Below are 7,860 nucleotides of genomic sequence, written 5' to 3' on the forward strand. Positions count from 1 at the left end.
TGGACGTCAAAATCGCCTTCCTCAATGGAATTTTGGAAGAAACTGTGTATATGACACAGCCTGAAGGTTTTGTTGACCAGAACAATCCTAAGAAGGTATGCAAGCTTAAGAAGTCCATTTATGGATTAAAGCAAGCAAGCAGAAGTTAGAATCTGCGATTTGATGAAGCCATCAGTAAGTTTGGTTTTATCAAGAATCCAGATGAATCTTGTGTTTACAAGAAAGTCAGTGGGAGTGACATCGCCTTCCTAGTCTTATATGTCGATCACATTTTGCTCATTGGAAATAGCATTCCTTTGTTAGAGTCTGTAAAGGCTTGGCTCGGGAAATGTTTTTCAATGAAAGACTTGGGAGAGGCTCAGTACATACTAGGCATCAAGATCTATAGGGATAGATCAAAAAGGATGATAGGAATGAGTCAAAGTACTTACATCGATAAGGTACTAGCTCGATTCCAAATGGAAGGAGCCAAGATAGGGCACCTACCTATGTCACATGGTATAACCTTAAGCAAGAAGCAATGTCCAAAGACACCTGATGAGCGAGAAAGGATGAGTCGTATTCCATATGCTTCGCTTATTGGATCGATCATGTATGCCATGATATGTACTAGGCTGGATGTATCGTATGCCTTGAGTGCTACGAGCCGATACCAATCAAACCCAAGAGAGTCGCATTGGACTGTGGCCAAGAATATTCTGAAGTACCTGAAAAGGAACAAGGATAAATTCCTAGTCTTTGGCGGTAAAGATGAATTGGTTGTTGAGGGATATACCGACGCAAGCTTCCAGACAGACAGAGACGACTTCAAGTCACAATCCGGATACATATTCTGTCTCAATGGAGGAGCGTTTAGTTGGAAGAGTGCAAAGCAAAGCACAACCGCTGATTTTACAACTGAAGCCGAGTACTTGGCAGCATTTGAGGCAGCCAAGGAGGCAGTTTGGATTCGCAAGTTCATTGATGAACTTGGTGTTGTACCCTCCATCAAGGGTCCAATAGACCTCTATTGTGACAACAATGGAGCTATTGCTCAGGCTAGTGAGCCATGAGAACATCAGAAGGTCAAACATGTCCAGAGGCGATTTCACATGATTCGAGAATGGAAGTCAGAGGGTGAAATTAGAATTTGCAAAGTGGGAACGGATGACAATGTAGCCGATCCACTTACTAAACCTTTGTCTCATGTGAAGCAAACAAACACATTGAGGCAATGGGAATCAAGCATGTCGTGAACTGGCTTTGATTTCCATATTATAGTGTTTTAATTAAATTCTGGACAATGTTGATATAAAGCACTATGATGAACCAGTCATTTTTTGGAGTAATTAAAATTATTCATGCAATTTAAATCACTCCGTCTCTATTTAATTGTGGTTTAGAATTAAATAATGAGTCCATTTGATTTTAATAAATATTCAAGATAGGGTATCAAGTCAATGGCTTGGATAAAGAAACACCTATTAAGTGAACATTGAATATTTTAATCGAAAATTATCCCTAATCAAGGTCATATTTTTGTGGACGATTAATGACCATTAGAGATTAGTGTATAGTATGATTTATAGCACCGTTTCTTGTGCTATGAGGATATAAATCATTTGCACAGGTATTGGTTTAGAACCATACTGGATCGACCAATGAGAATACTTTAAGAGATTTAAAAATTGTCATAAGTATTTTTCTCATTATTACTATCGGAACTCTTTTCCGTTGACCATGAGTAGTGGGAGATCTCTTGTTTGAGTACTGGTCCGCTTTGGTATCCGCCAAACGTCTGTCGTAACTTTGGATTATAAAGACAGATATCAGGTGGTAGGTCCTATTAGTAAGAGAAGCTACATTACAAGACTGGAAATGTTCCCCTACTAACAATAGGGAACATGTCTTGTTGTTTACAAGGCCTCTCGAAGAGCGAGACTGTGAAAATGCATGGACGTGCTAAGATGGATTTTAGAAATCATCTGCTTATTGACAGTCAAACTCGGATTTCGAGAGACACTTCTGGACATAATAGAGATGACGAGTAATCTTACTCTGTAGTTCATGAAGAGACATAGGAAAGGGGCTATACACTAAATGCACACTTGTCCGGAAGGACAAGTGGGAGATTGAAAGGAATGGTGTCCTTCGAACAAGTGTATTATTCTGATATCGGGTTCAGAATTATTAGAAAGCTAATATATTCAGCAAGGTCAAGTGATCGGAATGCCTGGGTAGAGGCCGCTTCCGATCACTAATATTATTATAATTAATATTACAGCTTAATCTTGACTGAACCCTTCGGGTCACACCCAAGCAAAATATACGAACCGACTCGACGAATTAATTCAGAAGAAATTAATTCGTCGCCCGGGTGTTAAATATTTAGACGTCGGTAATTCGAGCTTGGAGCGTCGAGACCGACCATCGGAACTCAAGTCAAAATTAATAAAAAGACGAGAAGCGCAAAATAATAATTATTAGACCATATTCCCAAAATACCCCTAGCATCGGAGTGCCCTGAGCATCTGAATGCTAGGCAAAAATATCCGAGCATAGGTGGCTAGCAAGCACCAAGCCGAGTCTAGCATGGCTGGCTAGGTGTGTGCTAGCACACCGTGCTAGCAGCCACGCACAGTAGCAGCTAGCAGCCGTAGCACGTGGTGCGTGTAGCAGCTCGCTGCCGCAGCTAGGTGTGCTAGCACAACAGCACTAGCAGCCGCAAGCCCGCACCAAGTGTGTGGCTTGCGCGCACAGCAGCAGCCCGCAACTTGGTGCGGGGCTGGGTGCGGGCTGGGCTCGTGGCTTGGGCCATAGGGCCGGTCACTATGGGAAGCTTGGGGAATATAGGATCAAGTGGGTGAGGACATGTGACACAAGGAGAGTATTGAGTGGGGAGCAAGTATGTTCCCCTACTCTCCATGTGGTCCTCACCAACCCATTTCATATGGTAATGCCACTTGTAGATCTATTATTAGTTTGCAATTTTAATTTAATTTAGCTTTAAATTTATTTGTGGAATTTCATGATCCCACATTGATGGGATAGAAATTCCCAGTCACACTTTCCTCTATAAATACCAACCTTGGGATTTGGAGTAAAGTGCTTGAGTGGGAGTTAGAAAGAGCATTCCATATTTCTAGGAAAACTCTTAAACTCCATTAACACTTGGGTTTTGGTCGGACCTTGCTAACTCCAAGGTAGCGGACCTAAAAAGTCGTGTTCGTCCTTTGTGGGTGGATACCGTTGGAGGCACGACATTTGCGGTGATCAAGGCTTTCAAGTAAGAGCCCGTTTTGTGAGGGCGAAGCTCGCTTCAAGGGGATGATTCGTTCTTCCTTTTCTTGTGATTATTTATTTATGCTTTATGGTTTTATTAATTACGAGTGGTTCCTTGGGTCGGGGTTGTTTCCGCGGTGAGTCGAACTCACCAAACCCCAACATTTCCGTGGGAGGAGTTTTGTTTGAGGATTGCCTTGAGAATCTTGGAAAATGCCTAGCAAAGTGTGAGAAAGTCGACTTTGAAAGGAATGTTGTCTTTCGAATAAGTGTATTATTCTGATAGCGGGTTTAGAATTATTAGAAAGCTAATATATTCAGTAAGGTAAAGTGATCGGAATGCCTGGGTGGAGGCCGCTTCCGATCAGTAATATTAATATAATTAATATTACAGCTTAATCTTGACTGAACCCTTCGGGTCACACCCAAGAAAAATATACGAACCGACTCGAAGAATTAATTCGGAAGCCCGAGTATTAAAATATTAAGACGTCGAAAATTCGAACTTGGAGCGTCGAAACCGATTGTCGGAGAATCTCAAATGTCGAGCCAAAATTTAGGATTTGGCAAGACGGGAAAATGCTTCAAGTAACAAGGAAAGCGTGCCCAATAGGAGTGTGCCACGTGGCAGCACGCATGGCAGTCGCCACGTTGGCAGCCACCTAGTGGCAGCCATCAAGTGGCAGCGTGCCTCATGGCAGCGCGCCATGGTGGCAGTTCACCATGGTGGCGTCACAAGTGGCAAGGGGCTGTGGACCCGGGGTGAAGGGTCATGGTTACGGGCCTAAATAAAATGGCCCAACCGAACCCAACTTGGGGCTCAAGGTTGGGTGACACATGGTTAGTTCACATTGCATGTGGAATGCCTTGGGGACCAAGTGAGAAAGTGGTCCACTCCTAACCATGTGACACTTGTTACTTGTTCCTTGGTTTATTTAACTAAGGGTTGAATTCACCAATCTTTCCATGTGGGATCTTTTTGTGAAAAGTCCCACATTGAAAGATGAGTGGAATTCACAAAGCATACTTCCTTATAAATAGTCATGGCATGGCTTGAGAATTCTTTGTTTGAGTGGGAGTTAGAAAGAGCATTCCATATTTTGGGAAAAACTCTTAAACTCCATTAACACTTGGGTTTTGGTCGGACCTTGCTAACTCCAAGGTAACAGACCTAAAAGTCGTGTTCGTCCTTTGTGGGTGGATACCGTTGGAGGCACGACATTTGCGGTGCTCAAGGCTTTCAAGTAAGAGCCCGTTTTGAGAGGGCGAAGCTCGCTTCAAGGGTATGATTTGTTATTCCTTTTTCTTGTGTTTATTTTATGCTTTATGGTTTTATTAATTACGAGTGGTTCCTTGGGTCGGGGTCGTTTCCACGGTGAGTCGGACTCACCAAACCCCAACAGCGGTATCGGAGCCCCGCTCGTTTATTTTTTTAATCATGTTTTTCAAGGTTTATTTTGGCTCATTTTTCTGGTTTAAGTTACTAATTAGATTAGTAGCTCGGTTTTATTAATTTTAATCCCGTTTTTAATGTCGAATTTGGCCCAGAATCCAGATTTTCGCCAAAAACTAGTGAATTTTGGGTGGAAAAGGTGTTCTGGAAAGGTTTTTATCTTATGGGGCTGTGATTTTAGCCAAATTCTGACTAGAAATGCCTTTTTCGAGGGAATTTTCGTTTTTGACGAAAAATTTTAAGTTTTTTCTAACCTTAAAATTAATGGCATAACTTGTTATTATGTGGTTGATTGTTCGCATTATTTTCTGCATTTTTTAGTCCCCTTAAAGCACACTTACTTGGTAGCATTTGATACTTAAAGGTTGATTTTTTTTCACATAATTGCAAACTAATTACTTTTTAGTGTGAAAATTTTTGTTTTGAGGCTTCTTAATTGTTAAAGATTCAATCTTTATTTGTGATAAGTGATTAAAACTTCAAAAACCACTATATTCCATGTTATTTTGTGTTAAACTTTGTTGTTTTAATCATTTTTATTTGATTGGAAACATAAAGTTTCAATTTTTGTGATAGAAATTTGGTTATCTTCACGTTGGAAGATATAATTTTCAAGGATTCACAAAATTTAGATGTTGGAATTTTCATTTGAAAATTAAAGTTCATATTTTTCCAACTTCCCCTTACTTTGTCAAATTCTCAAGTTTAATTTAAATTGATTAAATTATAAGTGAGAAATTGCCTCAACTTTGTTATTGCACCAAGCTAAACTAATTTAATGAAGAATGGTTCTTGGAATTATTTTGGTTATTTGCACTTTAAAATTTTATTAAGTTGGACTTGTTTTAATTTTTTTTTCTTTTTTTCTCATTAAGTTAGTTCTAAAATTAATTTAGAATTAATTAATTATGTCTCGCAAAATGGGATCAAAATCCCGAGGCCTTGGCACGCAAAACGAGGCAAAAACCACCCTTGGCTAGCCGGGCTGCATATCAGCCCGCATGTGGCTGCCAAGGTGGCATACGCGGCTTGCGTGCGGCCATACGCACGGCAACAACACACGCCCACTGCAGCCACGCAGCAGCAGCCATGGCTGTGCGTGCGCTTGCTTGCGGCAGTGGCAGCAGCTCATGGCTGCTTGCCGCGGGCCGTGTCTGCGGAGCTTTTTGTGTGTGTATGTCCTTGGTGCGGTGAGGTGAATAGCCGTAGTATGCTTGGTTTGCACGAGCCGCGATTATTCGAGTTTTCTTGGCAAAACGCTTAAAGCGAAAGCCACTTGAAATGCGGTTGGCTTAATATTGCTTATTTTGCCGTTTTATTTATTTTAATTAATTTTGTTTATTTTAATTAAAATTTTGGGAGGCTACGCCTCGGTTTTGAGCGGCATTGGCAAAATTTTATTTTGACAAGTTTGGGTGCTACCGACTTAATTAATTGGATTAATTAAGGGAAATGCGGAATTTAGTGGGAGCTTCAATTATTAATGACGTCAATTACATAATCGGTTAAACAACTTTGACTAGTTTTAATTGGGTGTGTTAATCGGATTAACCACCTAGATAAGTTACCAGTGCGCGCGTTGTTTAAATTGCATTTTACTTGTTTGATATTGTAAATTGCATCGGCCATTCACAAATAGTGAATGGATGAATGGAATGTATATTCTCTCTCACAGGTTTTATGAAATGCCAACTAGTGGGACCCGATTAGGATAGAAAATACGGACTACTGGCCGTTATTTATTTTTGTAAATCTAAATACGGTCTACGCACCGTTAAGTATTTTTGTACCTTAATCTTTAGATTATTCCTAGTCGTAGACACTAGTTTTTGCATAGTTTGGTTAAGTCTTGAAGACGGCGTATCTTGGAAGACAAAGCCTTGAATTGCAAATGAAGACCTTTTGAAGACTTGAAGAATTCAAGGGGTCATGCTAGTTTCCAATATGCATCTATATTTTCGCTTTATATTTTGTGCTTATATACATGTGAATTATTCGTTAGATGCATGTTTAGGTTTTCTTTATGTTACGATGATTAGTTAAGTTCACTTAAATCAACCAACATAGAAATCCTAGGTCCTTAATAATATTGAGTCAAACTTGCCTTTCCAAAACAACACTTACCAACCGAACGAGGGTGATGGGAGGCTACGCCAAAGCGAGGTGCCATCAGTTCTCCAAGGCTCATAAGGCACACCGGGTGTGCATGTTGGTTTTGGTTTAACTCATCGGTATGAGTGAGGAGTCCTCACATAGCGTGGCAAAAGAGATACATCGTCAAAGATGCATTAGATGCGACGGTTGTCTAACCAAGAGTGGCTTAGAGCCATTAGCAAGGCAATTCTTACCCTAGAAGATTGAATGTTAAGACAAGCCAAAGCATGCTTAACCACTCTTTGTTTCTTCGGATCTTGGAGTCGCCTTATTTTCACAAAATAAGGACAATTTTACGTGTAAATAAGACGTTAAATAAGTATTGAAAATTTGCATGAATGCTTTTAAATTTCAAACTTATTATGTTCTTGATAAATGGTCATACTTTGCACTTATATTTATAGTACTCTAAATCAAAGAGTATTGTTTCCATGATTGGTAAAGGAAATCCTTGAGAATAGTTCTCAAAGAAAGGAAAAGCATTTCTAAAATACAATTTTCATAAAAATGACTTTTATAACTAAGTCCGAAAGGAAGGTTGGACATCATGTATTCAAAATACTGGGTAGTTTTGATAAAACATGAGGTATTTAGTTGAAAACTTAAGATTGTCAATGTTTGACAACCAACGTATCTTTTCGCATCATACATAATTGAGTAGGACTCATTGATGTAGTAATTCGAGTAAGAATTAATGGAAAAGATGGAACTTTGTTTTACGGCGCACTAGGTGCTTGATTATGCCTAACAAAGTATAAGAGTCAAGGTACTTAAAGAAATGATTATTAAAGTAAGATTATGAGATACTGTATGATAAGAAATATAGGAAAGAAAGAACTAAGAAGAGGAATTAGATTGCATTTCAACTCATGAGTTCATGTTATTGTAGTTAACTTAGCAATTCATTATCTTCACAAGTATCAGATACTTCTTGAGTGTTCCACTATGATAGTGACCTCAAACTATTGAAGTTAAGCTAAGTTATCGACTTA

The sequence above is a fragment of the Chenopodium album genome, chromosome 25, assembly GCF_948465745.1.
Source record: "Chenopodium album chromosome 25, dcCheAlbu1.1, whole genome shotgun sequence".
Lineage (NCBI taxonomy): Eukaryota > Viridiplantae > Streptophyta > Magnoliopsida > Caryophyllales > Amaranthaceae > Chenopodium > Chenopodium album.